Source organism: Phodopus roborovskii, unplaced genomic scaffold (genome assembly GCF_943737965.1).
Source record: "Phodopus roborovskii unplaced genomic scaffold, PHOROB, whole genome shotgun sequence".
Lineage (NCBI taxonomy): Eukaryota > Metazoa > Chordata > Mammalia > Rodentia > Cricetidae > Phodopus > Phodopus roborovskii.
Window position 1 is genome coordinate 18,318,858 of NW_026126407.1, and position 18,942 is coordinate 18,337,799.

Here is an 18,942-nt window from a genome sequence, read left to right on the forward strand (position 1 = left end):
CAACTTCCACAGGCATAAGGCCAGACATTCAAAAAAGAGGTAGTTGTGCCAGGTGGTAATGATACATGCCTTTAATTCCAGCACTTGGGAGGCAGTCAGGAGGATCTCTGAGTTCCAGGCCAGCCTGGTCTACAAATCGAGTTCTAGGACAGCCAAGGATATAGAAAAACCCAGTGTTGGGAAAAAAAAAAAAAAAAAAAAAAAAAAAAAGGTTGGGGCAAGAGAGTCATTTTCAAGGTCATCCTCATCTACATAGAGTTTGAAGCTAGTCTGATATACTGTCTCAAAAAATAAGAAGGAAGGAAAGAAGAAAGGCAGGGGAATAAGGGGCTAATTTAATTAGTAAAATTCTTGCCACACAACCAGAAGGACCTGAACTTGGGTCCCTGGCCCCCACATAAAAAGCCAGGCACTGAGACATATTTTTAATGTTAGTGAGGAAAGGCAGAGATGAGAGGCTCCCTGGGGCTCGCTGGCCAGCCAGTCTAGCTGAATTCGTGAGTTTAATGATAGCCCCTGGCTCAAACAATGAAGTCAGGATTGATGAGGAAGAAATGTCATAGCTATCTACCTCTGGTATCTACATACATCCACATAAACAGAGAATAAATAAATAAATAAATAAATAAATAAATAAATGAGAGAACCGTGTCTTTAAACCCAGCATTCAGGAGGCAGAGGCCAGCCAGATCCACATAGTGAGTTCCAGGGCAACCAAGGCTACATAATGAGACCCTGTCTCAAAAACAAACAAATAAAGCAGGCAGTGGTAGTGCCTGACTTTAAGCCCAGTACAGGGAGGCAGAGGCAAGCAGATCTTTGTGAGTTCCAGGCTAGCCTTGTCTACAGAGTGAGTTCCAGGACAGCCAGGGCTTACCCTGTCTCGAAAGCCAAACCAAACCAAAAAAAAAAAAAAAAAAAAAAAAAAAAAAAAGAGGCGAGGGTGGGGGAGGAGCAAGCAGCTCCACAGCACAGTTAGCCCTACAGGAGAGAAGATGAGTCATGAGGGAGAAAGGTAGTGTCACAAGGATGATGTGCTGGGGAGCAGGGATCTGACAGAGTTGTCGCATTGATACCATCTCTCAGGAATTCATGAGTGTCTTTAGCTTCTCCCTTGGGAATTTCTGATATTTAAGAAACCTCAAAGCCTATTTGGGGGTAAGAATGGGTGTGTTCACAACCCCACCCTTTCTCTATAGGACGTCAAGCCCAGTGCCCAAGGGTTTGAACAGATAAAACTTCAATTGCTGAGCAGGCCAGGGTATTGTAGAAAGGGAGATTCTCCAGTCAAACTATTGGTCTATCAAGTCCCTCCTTTTGCTACCAGAACAACTGAGGCTCAGAAAAAGGAAGTGAGCGTCCACCTCGCTTTACGTCATGGTGTTTCTCTTCAGTTCTCGTGCCCAACTACGTCTCCTGTCTGACTCATACCTTAGGGCATCAGGTGCCACCTCTGTAGGGGCTTTAGACTGGCGAGCTCCACCTGCCTTCCCACCTCAGACTCCATACTGGGTCTGGGGTTAACTGACTGCTAACCTCAACCTCATCAGGGAACTACAACCACAGCCTCCATCACGTGGCCAGGGCTGGGACCTGGTTAGAGCTGGGGAGCCTGTATTGCACAGAATGCAGAAACGGAAGGAGAGAATCAGAACCGGGTCAGGGGACATAAAGATGGGAGAAAGGCATAGGGAGCAGGTAGGTGGAAGGAAGGAACAGAAAAGAACCAGGCTAAGAGATGAAGTGGCAGCGTAGCCTGGGCCCAATCTCAAATTGTTACAGGATCCCAGTACCCTCAGAGAATTGGGTGGGGCATTTTCCATAACAGCCAGGGGACCTGACTGCCTAATGCCACTAACTTTTGTGACCCTCACCTTTCTGCCCACATTAGGGCATAGGTATCCTCCTTTCGTGAAGCCTAGCTTCTATCCTCAAGCAAATTCTGGCCCATGATGCCTCTGACACCATTTAACCCCCCCACCCCCACCCCCAGCAGCAACAACTGTCTCCCCATTCTGGCAGCAGAGGAAGAGGCCTGGAGGTTCAGGGAGCCAGAGCCCACGCAGACCCTTACTCCAGGATGGAGCTACACAGAGAGCCACCCGATAGATCGTTCACTGTCAGACTTCCAGACGCAACCCCCTAGGACATCCCGAAATTGCCAATAGACTTACCACACACCCTGAAGCCAAGGCGTGAGCCCAGCAGACAGCAAGCTACCAGAATCACCAAGCCTAGCGGGGCTCCCCAGCAGCGGCAGTGGGGACCGAGAGAGGAAGTGCAGCCGGGAGGGGCGCGGCCCTGGCGCTAACAGCAAAGGGTTGCGGGAACCTCCGCAGCCCGCTCCGAGCTCTCTGTGTTGTCCACCCTCAACCTGTTCTTCGCGCACAGTGGACAGTGCGGGTTTAACGCCCACCGGTCAAGGATCGGTGACTGGCCATCAGGCTTATCATCTGGACTGTTGGCCACACCCTGCTCTGGGGAGACAAGCCCTGCCCCTTCATCGGTACACTTTCACCCCCACTCTTAGCCAGAGAAGCCCCTGGGGCAATCAGAGGCAGCTCAAGGGTGCTGGGACCTTGGTTCGGATGGGAGCTGGCATAGATGTGGTATTCGTGCTGCATTACACTGACCCCCACCCTTCTTACCACCATGTGTCCCCCAGCAGTCACGTGGTTCACAACTGGCTGACCCATAAACCAGGGAGAGAAGATTGTGATAGCCCCAGGGAGAGGAGAGGTTCTGTCTAACTTTTGTCCCAAAGAATGCAGTCCCACCCACCCAGCCATATTTCCATCTAGGGAGAGATTCCCTCAGCGTTTTGACCCCAAGGATCCCCAAGGCTCCAGTTTCCATTTATGAGGGCACTTCCAGAAGAAGCCAATAGGTGAGGACAAAGAGGCCAACAGGAAAGGTTGGAATTGTACAGCCTTGATCCTGCCTTGAAGAACAGGGACTAGCCCACCCGCCCTCCCACCCCCCTTCCCTCCCATGCCTCTCTCTAAGACCTCTGTCCTTGTTCCATGTCCAGAATTTGTCTGATTGGTCCAAGCCACCAGTTTCCTCCCTTAAGAAAGTTCTACCACCTCCAAATTTGTCTCTCTCACACACTTCATCTTACATAAACTAAGCTGACCTGCTAAAACCAAGGGCCAGCATTTAGTTTAGTGGTGGAGCACATAGTGGCACGTGTAAGGACCTTGGTTTCACACACACACACACACACACACACACACAGACACACACTCACGACAGAAGTAAGAAAAAACTAAATAACAATAAATAAATGAATACCAAGTCAGCCCACTCCTCTGCTGAAAGCCACTATTTCATATAATTAGAATAAAATGCAAACTTCATCCAACAACTTCAGGCAGTCCAGAGATCCTGCCCTGCCACTCCACCTCACCACGTTACACTTCAGACCTGTACCATCCCGTATGGCAGTCATTAGCCACAGCAGCCATTCAGATTTTAGTTTGGCTTATTTTTTTATCTGAGGTAGGGTCTTGATATGTAGACCAACTGTGGCAAGCCTCTGCCTCTCCCTCACAGTATTGGTATTACAGTTGTTTGCCTCCATGGTTAGCCACCTTTCAGATGAGTTGATTATAAGACAAAATTCAGTAAATAGTGGCCAGCATGGCTCTATGGCTCTAGACACCCTGAACACCCTTCACTGTCCCCAATATGTTCTGTCTTCTCTGTATCGCAAGCTGTCCCAACTGCCAGGAGCAACATGCACACACACACACACACACACACACACACACACACACACACAACACACACACACAAAGCACCTTCATGCAATGTATATACCATTATCACCACAAGCATATTAACCTTAGCTCTCAGCAATCTCTGCCTCTGTTTGTGTTTCTTTGTTGGTTTTGCTGTGCGTGTGGCCTTACACATGCTAGGCAGTAACTCTACCGCTTCTTCCCAGCATATGCTCTCTCAGTTTAAACATCACTTCCTCACAGTAGACCTGGACCCTAAACTGGGTTGGGGGATGTTGTCCTAGAAATATGCTAGAATACTTGCCTTGCCCCTGGCCTCATTTGTACCGTGTTCACTTCCCCCATAATGGCATAATTAGCAACCCATTGTTGTTAAAATATATTTAGGAGTGGAAGTGTAGCTTAATGCTAGAGCACCTGTTTAGCATGTGCAAAAAGCCAGATATGTGACTCCTTGCATCAAGAACCAAACTGTATGTACACATTTAACCAACCAACTTTATAAATGTTTAAATCTATGCTTAAAATCTCCTTTAATAAACTGTTTTTGTTGTTGTTTTTCATTTTGTTTTCCAAGTCAGGGCTTCACTGTACAGCCCTGGCAGTCCTGGAACTCACTTTATAGATGAAGCTGGTCTTGAACTCAGAGATCCGACTGCTTCTGCCTCCCCATTGCTGGGATTAAAGGCATGTGCCACCACTGACTGGCTACAAACTGTTTAGTTAAAGCAGTTGCTTCATATTAGCTTGTCCTAAAATTCTTTTCTGAGGTGACATTAAGGATCCAGCTTCACTTGAAAGAAGTATAACGAAGTCTCTGAAAGGGAACTCTTCCAGCTGCTGTGGGCAGAACTGGATATAGCCAGCGAGATGGCTCAGCAGGTAAAGGTGATTGCCATGCAAGCCTGGTAAACAGAATTTGATCCCTAGAACCCATGTAAATGTGGGAGGAGAAAACTGAAAAACTGATTCCACCAACTTGTCCTCTCACCTTCATACATGTACTTCGACATACATACCCACACGTGCACACGCACACGCACGCACACATACACACATATATATCAACAAAAATCCTCAATGAAGCCCGGCATCAAGGATCATAGCTGACATTCCAAGGCTCAGGAAGCTGGCGCAAAGGGATTACAGTAATTTCTAGGCCAGCTTAGATGAATTCCAGTATGTATGTATGTTTGTATGTAAGTATGATGAATTCCAGGCTATCATGAGCTACACCTAGGCATTTCCTTAAAAAAAAAAAAAAAACTGGGCACGGTGGCATATACCTTTAATCTCAGAAGTCAGGAGGTAGAGGTAGGCAAATCTCAGTGAGTTCTAGGCCAGCGTGATCTACAAAGCAAGTTCTAGGACAGCCAGGGCTGTTACCATAGAGAATTGTTGTCTCAACAAACAAACAAAAAAGCATTGGCAAGGATCTGGAGGAACTGGAACCTCCTAAATGATAAAAATATAGTGGTTGTTTCTCCAGAAGACTAAACATAGAGTTAACACGTGACCCGGAAATTCCAGGCCTAATCATGTACTTAAAAGAAATGGACCATGACTGCACAAACACTGTATATAAATGTTATAACAGCAGCATTATTTATATGAGGAAAAAAAGGGTAAACCATCAGGGAATGGAAAGAGAAAGGGACCCCTCACTTTGAAGTATGGTTAAAGCTGACAGTCAAGAATTCTAGCTCAATGGGCTGGAGAGATGGCTCATCAGTCAGTTAAGAGCATTTGTTGCTCTTGCAGAGGACCCAGGTTTGGTTCCCAGCACTTGCATGGTGCTTCAAACCATTCATAACTCCTGTTCCAAGAGATCTTAGGTCTTCTTCTGGTTTCTTTAGGCACCAGGCATGCTCATGGTGCACATATATTTATTTACATACATTCAGACAAAACACTTAAATCAAATATAGACATATACAGCTCAAGTGACAACATTTGCTCTAAAGGTTGTCAAAATAGAGAATTTTTTTTTTTGAGACAGGTTTTCTCTATGTATCCCTGGCTGGCCTAGAACCTACAGGTATCCACTTGCCTCCACCTCCTGAGTGCTGGGATTAGAGTCGTGTCCCACCATACTCAACATGAAACAGTATTTCTCTTATATAGGAATATTTCAAATGAGAATTTAAAAATAGCAGTGACTCATGCTTAAGGCCAAGTATACAGTGGGTTTTCTTATCTCCCAGCCATAAACATATAATGCTTGGAATTTCACAAGAAACCCCATCTGTATTAATAATCATGTCATAAGTCCCTGTGTAACCCTTATGGCCCATGGCTTTGCCTTACCAGATTGGAATTGTGTCCAAGGCTCCTCCATAGCCACTCTGTAATCTCACTCACTGAAAAGAGGAAAAGAGAGCCAGACAGTTGTGATACATGCCTTGAATTCAGCACTCGGGAGTTAGAAGCAAGTGGATCTCTGAGTTCGAGGCCAGCCTAGTCTACAGAAAGAATTCCAGGACAGCCAGGGCCACACAGAGAAACCCTGTCTCAACAAAAGAAAAAGAAAAAAGAAAAGAAAAAAAAAAAAAAGAAAGAAAGAAAAAGAAAAAGAAAGAAAGAAAAGAAAGGGGGGCAGGGAGGAAAGAGATCAAGGAGGGATTTCCTTTAGAAACCAGTTAATCAACATCATCCCAAAGCCTCCAAAATTCTATATACATGCTAAGACACTTAATTGTGACTCTCCTTTGAGAAGCCCTTAACCATTCCTTTGGATGTATATAATTCTCTCCATGAGTGCCTCTCTTTCTATGAACAACAGTATTTAAATCTGTAATAAAAAAAAAATTATTTTTAGCCAGGAAGTGGTGGCACATGCCTTTAGTCCCAGCACTCAGGAGGCAGACCCAGGTGGATCTCTGTGAGTTCGAGACCAGCCTGGTCTATAAGAGCAAGTTCCAGGACAGCCTCCAAAGCCACAGAGAAACCCTGTCTCAGGAGGAAAAAAAAAATCTTTTTTAGCTGGACATAGTAGCATATATACCTTTAATACCAGAACTCTGGATACAGCAGGCAAGTGGATCTCTGTGAGTTCAAGGCCAGCCTAGTCTACATAGTGAGTTACAGGCCAGCCAAGGCTACATGTGAGACCCTGTCCCAAAAAACAAACAGACAAAAAACAAAACAACAACAAAGCCTTTAATGAACTCTAACTCTTGCTTTATATTATCTTGTTCTGAAATTATTCCCTGTGGTGAAAACCAAGGATCCAGTTTCACCTGTGTGGAGGTCTCTGAAAGAGAAACTTTTGGGCTGCTGAGGCAGGAGAATGGTCTATGCCTCCCCACCACTCACAAAAAACAGCCCAAATGGCCACCAACTGGTGAGTAGGTGTGTAAACTGTGATATCCACACAACTGAATGACACATAGCCATAAAATAATTTTAAAAAGGAAGTACTAATACACTTTACAACAATAAACTTTTAAAAATTAGGTTAAATGAAAGATGCCAGTCCAAAAAACAAAACAAAACACACACACACACAAAACAAAGAAAAAAGATAAAAAAAAAAACAGTAAAAAAAATGAAAAAAAGAAAGATGCCAGTCAAAATACAAAATATCACAGATTACAAACCTCTTGTCATTGTTTTTCCAGTACTGCAGACTAAACACAGTGCCTCCCACGTGACAGGCAAAGAATCTACTGCTAAAGCCACATTCCTATGCCAAGATGCTCTGTGGTTGTGCTCCTGGCTGCATGACTCTATGAATCATACACTTTACACTGTGGTGAGTGCCAGCTTTACCTTTTTTTTTTTTTTAACCCTAGGGTTGGAGATGACTCAGTGGGTGAGAGCACTTGCAGGTTTGACTCCCAGCATTCACAACTCTAGTTCCAGGGGACTGACACGCTTTTTGGTCTCTGAGGGCAACAGAGCATAGGGTGCATATACCTACAGGGAGGCAAAACATTCCCACATAAAAATAAACAGGGTTAAAAAACAAGACAGGGAGGGGAACTGTTATGAGAAGGCAGACTTTCTCAAAGCCCGTGCTGGACTCAGGTTTCAAAAGCTCTTAGTCCAAGTAAAGAAACTCTGTCCCTGCTTCTCTGGGCTGTCTTGTATAGATAGCTTCCTTGACATCTGGGAAACTCATAACTCAGCACCCCCACCCTGAAAAAAATGCAAACTTCTCAGGCTGCTTCCAATCTGGTTACTTCCTATTGCACTTCGTTTCATTTCACAATTTGTAAATGTTTCTTTTTATTTAAATTTATTTTCACTTAGATTTTTTTTTTTTCTTTTTTCTTTCTCGAGACAGGGTTTCTCTTTTCAACAGCCCTGACTGTCCTGGAACCACACAGAGACCCTCCACCTGCCTCTGCCTCCGCCTCCCAAGTGCTGGAATTAAAGGCATGCACCACCAAGCTCGGGTTCACAGAGATTCTTCATTCTGCTTTTTTATTTTACTTTCTTCGTATGGGTGTTTTGCTGCATATCTGTGTACCACTAACATGCAGCAGATCCCCTGGCACTGGGGTCTCAGACAGTTGTGAGCTGCTGTGTAGGTGCTGGGCATCAAACCTAGGTCCTCTGGAAGAGCAGCCAGTGCTCTTAAATGCTGAGCCATCTCTCCAACCCCATAGATCACTATTTTTTTTTTTAATAAAATGTGAATGCTTGCACAGAAGTGTCACATGTGTACCTTCTACAGAAGGAAACAAATATCAGCCATGAAAGGCCATTTTCTGTACAGTAGTGCATTCTAAACTGTTTGAAATCATTGTCACTGAATTTATGTGAGAGAGGGGAGTTCTCCCTGCCTTAGAAGAAGGATAAGTGGGGTAACAAGCCAGAACCTGGGCTTACCGACTACTTCTTTATACTAATTTTCAAACTTGCTTAGAGCCAGGAATGGGGCAATGTCTACAGGCCAGATGGAGCTTCCTGAAGCTGAGTGTCTGAGGCTGGTAACAAAGCAAGAAGCTAGCTTCCTTAGACCTAGCAAGCTTCCTGGAGCAAGAGAGGCTAGACTAGAGTGGGGTGGAGGGAGAGGTTTAAAACATGATTCCAGGGGTCCCTTCTGAAGAAAGAAAGCAATGCTCATCTGGCAAGGGACAATGTTCAGGGCCTGGGAGAATCCCTGACTCTCACAGAAAATGGGCTGTCCCTTCCCACACCTCCCTAGGGAGCCCCTGCACAGAGAGGCCTGGATGTGTGCCTCTGTTTCAGGATCCAGAATAGCCCCAGGCAGGCAGGCCCCAGGCCAACTCCAGGCCAACTCTGAAATCCCAGATGCAACCCCTGACCCCTCTAGGAAGTTTTCATTCCAAAAAGTCACCGGCCAGAAATGGACATCTGGTTTTAGCATGAGAAGACAGAGACAGGAAGACGTTTCCTGTCTTGGGAAACCACAGCAGAGCAAACGAGCAGGAACCCAAGCAGTAGCAAAAGCAGAGAGACAGTCACAGCTAGAAGACTGAACCTGGGGCTGCGAAAAGCCAGGATCAGGTGGCTCAGTTTGGGCCAAGGCTACATCAGACTGAGGCAGGGGATGACTACAACCCAGGAAACAGCCAAGGCAAAGAAAGACCTAGGGAAGCAGAAAGCAGGTCCACAGCCACAGTTTAGGGATCCCAACCAGTCAGCATGCTCCGGCAGCCCACTCCCCAACCTCCCACCCACCCCTCTTCTTCCTGCCCCCACTGTTGCATCTTCTCCCCGACCCCTCTACCCCTTCACCCTGCTCAGTCACCTCCAACTCTCCTGGCAACTCTCTCCCACCGGTTCGACTGCAGACTTCCTTCCACCCCTTCAGGCCTGCACTCAGATCTCCGCTCTAAGAAGACTGGGTCTCTCTTAGAAAGGGCTGCTCTGGAACCTCCCTCTCGACCCACTTCTCAGGGCAGGACCAAGAAGATGTCAGTCTGGCTGGCACTGGCTTCTCAGCAAGGGAGCCCGTGGGCGCTGGAGTGGGCGGGACCACGTACCATCTCCCTCGGACTTTACAGAGCACAAGGGTATTCCCAGCAAGGTCTTGTACCTTACATATTAAGAGGGACATACACAGGGAATTAGATTCTGTTACCTCTATTTAAAAGGGAGGCTACTGAAACCTGTTTGTAAATGGCGCGGTGGATTGGTTAGTTTCCATGGATTAGCTGAGAGCTGCTTGAACTTTTACTTGCAATCTGATTTTGTCTGAGGGGAGAAAGACTTTTTTCTTTCAAGACATAATCTCTATATAGTCCTTGCTGTCTTGGAGCTTATTCACAAAGAACCTCCCGACTCTGACTCCTGAGTGCTAAAATCAAAGGTGTGCTCCACCAAATCCAGCTGCCTGGGAAATTTTTATGTGGTCCTATGTATTTAGATATATGGAATAAGAATGTAAATAAAATATTTTCTGATGATATATCAAAGAATTTTAAACAGTTTGTTAGTACACATTTAATTGTATACTTCTTTCTTTCTTTTTTGAGACAGGGTTTCTCTGTGTAGCTTTGGCTATCCTAGAACTCGATCTGTAGAACAGACTGGCTGCCTACTCACAGAGATACACCTGACTCTGTCTCCCTAGAGCTGGGATTTAAAGGCATGGGCCATAACCTTGCTGCATTGTATACCATGCATTAAAGATGAAGGCTAATCATATACCAAGATGGATGTGTTTGCTTATTTTTACAGAAAGAACTAAATTTAGCTGAATTTTTGATGTTGCAGGATGTAGAGCATTTTCAACTTTATTTAGAGCTGATTGATATTTTGATTGTATGATTGTCAAAGCTGAGAACATGGCTTCCCATAAATATAAAACACAAAATACAAATATGTTTAAAGCCATTTCAGAAATTGTTGGAAATTCTAGTCCCAAGTCAAAATTCATTTCATGATTTTGAAATGAAACTTAGAGTCGGCAGGAGCCAGGAATGGAGGTTGGTGGGTGCTTGCTGAGCATAAAGCCCTGTGTTCAGGTCCCGGCACCTCAGAAACTGGGTGTGGTGGCACACACCATAACCCCAACGCTTGGGAGGCAAACACAGAAGGATCAGAAATTCAAGGTCATCCCCCAGTAGTGAGCTCAAGATTTACCCGAGATACATGAGACCTTGTCTCAAAAAAGAAAAAAAGAACAAAAATGAACTTTAGTCGGGAATTCAAACATGGGTTTTAAAACTAAATATTCCAACACAGTATGATTTAAAGATACATTAATTTGTTGCTGGTGCATGCCTTTAATTCCCCAACAGTTGGGAGGCAGAAGCAGATAAATCTGAGTTCCAGGGCAGCCTGGTCTACAGGGGGAGTTCCAGGATAGCCAGGAACACACAGAGAAACCCTGTGTCAAAAACAAAACAAAACAAAATAAAAACAAAAACCATTATTTTGATAAATAATGATGAGTGACTAGGAAAATAATAAAAATGTTTTAGGGGAGTTTTTTGAGTTGCACACCCGATTTCTCTCACACAAAATGTGTGTGAATGGGGTGTGTGTGTGTGCATTTGCATGTGTGTCGGAGGACAGTCTTAGGTATTGAAGACAATTTTTTGTTGTTGTTTGCTGGGAATGGTGATGTCAGCCTTTAATCGCATACCTCAGGAGGCAGAAGCAGACACTGGCACATTTTTATGAATTTGAACACAGCTTGGTCTACATTGTGAGTTCAAGGCCACTTAAGGTTACACAATGAGACCTTGCCTCAAAAGAAGGTTGGGGAGCAGTTAAGACAATGTGTACAGCCTATTCTTTGGAGGTGTTTCGTCTTATAGGGGAGCAGAGAGATAGGTATTAAGTGGAGGGAGATGACAGTGGGGGTAGCATGATGGCTCAAAACTGAGGCAGGAGGATCAACATCCCTTTGAGGAAAATCTGGGTCACATAGCAACTTTTAGGCCGGCCTGGGCTATAGAGCAGGACTCCCTCAAAACAATAAGGAGGGCTATGCAGCTCAACTGGTTTGCCTAGTATACATGAAGCCGTAGGTTCAATCCCTAGCACTGCATAAAACCAGATATGCATACATATCTGTATTTCCAGCTACTCCAATTGGGAGGCAGGAAGATGGAAAATCCGAGGCCTACCTGGGCTACAGAGTAATCAGGGCAAGCAGGGATAGTTTGGTGAAACTATGGAAAAGCATAAAGTTGCTTGTGTGTAGGTAGAACCTATACATGCCCCAGAGTTCAATCCTCATCTCTGTATTAGTCTAGGAGCAGAACTGATAGAGGGTATATAGAAATGGGATTTTTTAGATTGGCTTGCATGCTGTTGTCTAGGTAGTCCCACAAAGATTGTCTTAACACTGCAGAGGCTGAGAATTAGGTAGCTGCTCATTCCTTGAGGCTGGACAGCTCAGCTGTCCCACCCCTCAGGTGGTGCTGAAGGCCAGAGGATTACTGGAATCCTGAATAAACTGGCTCTAGTATTGGCAAAGGAATGCTGCAGCATCAGGAGAGATGAAATTGCCAGCAAGAGTGAGGCGAGCAGGCAAAAAGTAGTTTCCCTCTTCCATGTCCTGGGCTGTGGACAGAAGGGTCTGCCCTCATTTTGAACGGGACTTCCTGTTTTAAATAATCAGATCAAGAAAACCCCTCGCAGGAGTGCCCAGCAGCTTGCATCTTGGTTGATTCCAGATGCAGTTAACAACCATGATTAGCCATAAAAGCTGCCCTTTGTCAACTGTCATTCTCCACAACCCATCTGTTTTCTTTACGGGCCAATGGGGAGAGTTAAAGGGAGATGTGGTGGCAACCACCACTCCTGCATCTTTCAAGTCCTTGATGTTGGTCTAATTTCTGAAATTCCTTCTGGAATGCAATATTGTCTTTGACTCACTCTTTTCCTTGCTAGTGGCAACTCTGGTGGCTTCATTTGGCCTTCCCAACCATAAAGCCCTCACTCCACTGTCAGAGAACCAGTGTGGGGGATTCTGCCAACTTCTAAGTTTATCGGTCCCAAATATACATTCTGGAACTGGGGAAATAACCACAGGAGGAGTTTGAGGACCCACTAGATTCACTGTCAGACTTCAGCCAAGGTTCCATTAATCCCCCAACCTTCACAAGCCCCTATGTTAACCGGAAGGCCACAATATTTCTTGGATTATCCTGGGATCGGGATCAATTCAGAGCCAGTATCCAGTAAGCCCCCAGGAAATCTAATTGCTGCATTCTCTTCAATGTAGAGTTGCCCTTGTAAAATATTGTATGTTCCTCTGGGGAAAATATGGGAGAAAGACTAACATGAAACCCTTAGGTATTTAACAAGTTTCTTCCGCAGAGACACCTGGTCTTTCCTTCATTCAGGGACTTCTGGGTCTGTGAAGTGACTCAAGTCTGGAAATTGTTTGAAGGACTGGGCTTCCCCATTGCTACAATCCAATTTAGGTAATTTATTCTAGAGTTTTCCTGTTATACAGATTAAACAGTACGGAGCAGTAGGCTTGGGGCTGGAGAGGTGGCCCAGCTGTTAAAACACTGACTGCTTTTGCAGAAGATGTAGGTTCAGTGCCCACATGGTAGCTCAGAGCTGCCTGTAACTCCAGTTTCAGAAGGTCCCATGTCTTCTGGCTTCTGCAGGCACTAGTCATGCATGTAGTCCATATACATATATGCAGGCAAAACCTCATATACATGAAGCAAAATAAATTAAAAGTATTTTTAATTCCTGGGCATGGTAGTGCACGCCTTTAATCCCAGCATTGGGCTGGCAGAGGCAGGTGGATCTCTGTGAGTTTGAGGCCAGCCTGGTCTACAGAGTGAGTTCCAGGACAGTCAGGGCTACACGGAGAAGCCCTGTCTCCAAAAGCAAAAACACCCAGAACCACCACCAGCAACAAAAATCCTTAGTAGACTTCTTATCTATTTTATTCCTAGAAACACCATGATTGGTTAGCCAGTACCAAAGGTCCATACTACTTAGGCCATTATCGACCTTGCTTTGCTGATACTGTCTATTACCATAACTAAACTCATCTTGCCTTTGACATTTCAATGCTGCCACCTGACCCCTGCTACTCTGGGGCCCAGTTAAACCCATTACATTTAGTTCATTCAAGGAAGCAGCAGCATCTCCACCCCTAGGGTCTTGGTGCAAGGAGGAAGAAGGTGTTGGCAACTCTCTCACTATCCTAAGAGGCCCCTCCCCCATTACCTATGCTTTGGGTGCTGCAGACTCAGGTGCTGGGAGCTGAACTTGCATTTCTCCAGTGTCTTCTTCATTCCTTTTTTATTTTATTTATTCACTTGTTTTGGAGGTGGGGAACCAAGGCAGTCAATTGTTTCAGTGCTCAGTTTTGCCACACTTTAAAATTTTATTTTCTTGGGGGCTGGAGAGGTGGTGGCTCAGAGGTTAAGAGCACTGGCAGCTCTTTCAGAGGTCCTGAGTTCAATTCCCAGCAACCACATGATGGCTCACAACCATCTACAGTGAGATCTGGTTTCCTCTTCTAGCATGCAGGCAGAATAATGTATACATAAATAAATAAATCCTTAGAAATTTTATTTCCTTTTGTTAATTTATTCTTACCAGTATTTTTATCATCATCACCATCATTACCATTATTATCCCTGTGTTCATGTGCATGTGCTTTAGGGGGCAGGGCACTTGCACACTAGGGCATGTGTATGGAGGTCAGAGGGCAACTTTGTGACGTCAGTTCTCTTCTGCCTTTGTGTGGGTACCTGGGATCAAAGCACCTTTATCGACTAAGTCATCTGGACAGCCCTGTTACCTTTGAAGTTGTTATTCTTTTCCAGCCACATATTTGAGAGTTGTGATGTGTGTGTCTTTCTGTTATCATCTCTTGCACCCTTCCCTCATTTTGTGGCTGTTTGGGCTCAAGCACTTGAAACACATTCTGTTGGAGTCTACTGGTATTTACCTTGTAATTCCTCCAGGGCCATCTGGGTAGGGAGCGGGTTAACACAGAACAAACCAGTCATTAACAAGTTAGTAATAGCGTGAGCATGGAGATTTCTTTTTATGACACGGCACACAAATATGTCTTTTTCAAAATTAATTTATTTTGTGAGTGTTTTGCTTGCATGTATGTTTGTGTACCATGTGTGTGCTTGTTGCCCAGGGATGTCAGAAGAGGGTGTTGGGTCCCTTCCTGAAACTGGACTTACAGATGGTTTTAAGCCACCATGTAGGTGATGGGAATGGATCTCTGGAAGAGCAGTCAGTGTTCCTAACCAGTTAGCCATCTTTCCAGTTGCCTGTTTGAGGCTCTCTTTTAGAGTTCAGGAGAAGGAAGGGTTTGGTTGCTAGGGGCTTAATTCCAGGGTTCTCTATCCTTATTGCACACGCATCTCAAAGTATTTAGGTAGGTCTGGACTGACCCTCTACCCTCCATACCTGGAAGTATCAGGAATATGTTTGAATAGAAACTGTCCAGATTATTTTTTTTCTCTCTCTCTCTTTTTGGTTATTTCAAGTCAAGGTTTCTCTGTGTGACAGCTCTGGCTGTCCTGGGACTATCTCTGTGGCCAGGCTGTCTTTGATCAAACTCACAGAGCTCCACCTGCCTCTGCCTTCCTAGTGCTGGGATTAAAGGCATGAGCTAACACCCAGCCAAAACTGTCCACATTTGATTGTCCTTATATAGAGCAGAAACTTGTTCCACTGTTTTGAGTTGGGGTTCAACTTAATGCAGGGGGAGTTTCTGGGTACCTTGTTCACTGAGCCTGTATATAGCTCAGGGCACGTTGGGCTCTCAAGCATCTAGGTATATTGTTTGGAGTGGGATGTGTACACGCAGTATATGAAGGTAGGGTTCTCAGGCTGCCAAGTGCATAAATAGAATAAGGATGTGAACATAGCCCAGAATGAGTGGAGTCCCAGGTGGCAAAACTATTCCCTGTGCTTGCCTGCCTCACCTCTGTCACATTGTTTCCTCTGGAAAAAAGGTTTTGGTTTTGGTTTGTTTTTGTTCTTTTGAAGACTTTTAGTTTTAAGCCTGTTGTGGTGGTGCACAGCACTCAGGTGCCTTTAATCCCAGCACTCAGGAAGCAGAAGCAGGTGTCTCTCTGTGACTTCAAGGCCAGCCTGGTCTACAAAGTGAGTTCCAGGACAGCCAGGGCTACATAATTGAGAGACCCAGTCTCAAACATAAATGTGTTTGTGTGTGTGCTTATGGATACACCGTGTGTGGTGTGTGTGTGTGTGTGTGTGTGTGTGTGTGTGTGTGTGTGTGTGTCCGATTCCCTGGAGTGGGAGTTACAGGCCTTTGTGAATCTCCTGAAAGTTAATTCTAGGACCCATACTGAGGTCCTTGGGAGAACAGGAAGAACTCTTAGCTGATGAGTCATTTCTCCAGCCATCGTCACACCCCTGTAATTCTTATCCTGAAAATAATACAGTTGTAAATTTTTTCATTAGAAAGTGGCAATGCTCTTGAAAACCCTCCTCATTTTTCCTTGGAAATTCATTTCCCCCAGGAGGCCATATTCAAACAGCCAGAGCCTGATGGGGTAGAGAGAGGAGCCTGAAAATACTTCACCCAAATCAGTTTTTCACACTTTGCTTTCCAGGGAACAGGAACATAGGACTCGCTCCTAAAAAGTAATGGGGCTCTGAGTATTTGGAGGGGGGAAGGAGAGTAGGTAACTGCTAAAAGTCAGATGACTACTGAATTTTCTCAGCATTACTGGGAAGCCCTGATTCCCAACCAAGTGTGCCAGAGCAGAGGTCTGTGTCACTGCAGATGTGGAAGGCTGAAGCAAGTACTGTCTGGCGGGCAGTGGTGGCACATGCCTTTAATCCCACCACTGGGGAGGAGAGGCAGACAGATCTCTGAGTTTGAGGCCAGCCTGGCCTACAAGAGCTAGTTCCAGGACAGCCTCCAAAGCCACAGAGAAACCCTGTCTCAAAAAACAAAAACAAAAGCAAGTACAGCCTGTTCCACAGTCATGCAGACCCCACCACTCCATGTCATCTCCCTTTTTCTTTTTTGTTTTTCGAGACAGGGCTTCTCTATGTAACAGTTCTGGCTGTCCTAGAACTCTCTCTGTAGACCACTGCCCCAGCTACCATGGTTTCTTTCTAAGTCATCCCAGGATCTTCTTTTTCCGGTGGCTGGGCCAGCAGCTAAGCCTGACTGGTGTCTATTCCTTGTGCTTATGTATCTGTTACTTCTCTGTTCCACGACTGAGCACATTTCCTGGGTAGCCAGGCCGTGGGAAAGACTAGTTTCCTTTTATAGATGTGAGACATATACAATCAGGCTTAGAAGATACTCATGTACTCAGCAAGTGTTTGAGCTCCCCACATAGAGCTGGTAGGACCCCCTCCCCTGTGTTCTATGGTTGGTTTGAAGTCTCTGAGAGAGTCTCAACTCATCTTCTACTACTTTATTGTATATCTTAGGCTCAGGCTCTCATTTTATTATAACTTTCCCTATCAGAAGATCTGTATCAGCCACTACTCACCCGAACCCAGTGAACAGAGCTTGGGGCTTCCCTGTGCTTTCCAAAATGAAAGCAGGAAGGACAGAGCCCACAGAGAAACAAGATTATCTTGGGTACATGAAATCAGTCTTTCAATGAAGCAGCCACGTAAAGGAAACCAGCACACTGCTGGAAACTCAAAAGCAGCTTCACCCAAGGCCTCGAGGGTTTGCAGCAAGAAAAAGCAGCTGCGCCAACTGCATGGTAATAGCCCAGGCCTAGAGAGGCAAAGCAGGTGACCTGTGCCCCTGTCCTTAACCTCTTCAGGCTCTTCAGGCATGAATGTTGCCTCTCAGATTTTCTCTCTATATATATCCAAGGCAGAAAGAACTCAGCAGTTGAGAACACTTACTGCTCTTATAGAGGACCTGGGATCCATTTCCATCACCCACCTCAAGAGGCTCACAGCTATAATTCCAGTTCCAAGGAGATTTGATGCCCTCTGTCCTCTGACAGCATATGCACGCACGGGCACACACACACACACACACAGAGAGAGAGAGAGAGAGAGGGAGAGAGTGAGAGAGAGAGATATTTACAGCTTTACAGCTATATTATTTATTTATTTACTTTGGTTTTTGGAGACAGGCTTTCTCTGCATAGCCCTAGCTGTCCAAGAACTATCTCTGTAGACCAGGCTGGCCTCGAACTCAGAGATCCACCAATCTCTGCCTCCCAAGTGCTGGGATTAAAGATGTGCGCCCCCACTGCCCAGCTACAACCATATCATTTTTGTCTCTGTGTGTGACACAGATGTTCGTGAGAGTGCAGGGACGTGCCACTGTGTGCAAGAGGAGGTCAGAGGACAACTTCAGGAGTAAGCTGTGTCCTTCAATCATGGATCCCAGGATGGAACTCAGGTCATTAGGCTTGTATGGCCAGAGCTTTTGCTGTCTAAGCCAGCTTGTTAGCTTTTTGAATTTAATTTTATTTTTTGAGACAGGGTCTCACGTATCACAGGCTGTCATCAAATTCTCTGCAGTTGAGGATGACTTCAAACTTCTGTCTGCCTGCCTCTCCCTCCGGAGCTGTAAGGTTACAGGAAAGTTCCACTGTACCCAGTGGATTCAGTACTTGGGACTGAACCCAGTATTTTGTGCACTTAAGTTAGCAGTCTATCGAATGAGCTAAAGCCTCAACCTCCTCCCCTCCACCCCTATTTTTAATTTGGAGATTGTCTTGCTGAAGTGCTCAGACTGGCCTTGAACTCTATATCCTAGGAAAGCTTTGAACTTCAAATTCTCTTACCTCACCTGAAGGGACCCTAGCCAGCTAGAGCATGGCTGGCAAACATGGCCTTGCCCTTCTCCCTCATTCCCTCTGCCTTGCTATAAACCATTAGATTCCATTCCTAAATAGCCACTAAGGTCTAGTCCCTTGTTTGGCCACTTCCTCCTCCTGAGGCTGACCATCAAGGTCCAGCTATCAAAGTATTAAAGTCCAGCGATCAAAAGCCCCCTTTGGCTCACCTAATTTACACGCTAATTAAAATTAAACACCTCATCCTAACAAGGTGTTTCCCTTTTTACCTTTATAAACCACCCTTTGCCTCAGGTCACCTCTTTATCCAGAGACAGTCCTTTGTCCTCAAATACCCCCGTCCCCTCTCCCTTGTCCCTTCCCCTTGTCCCTTATCCTCTATCTCCTATCTTGTCTCTCTCTTATTCCCTGCCCTTTGTCTCTCTGGAGCAAATAAATCTCCTTCGTGCTGAGAACTTTGACTTGGGGTGTCCTAAACTGATACTGGTCCTTTTCATCACCCTTTGAAATAACTAGGATAT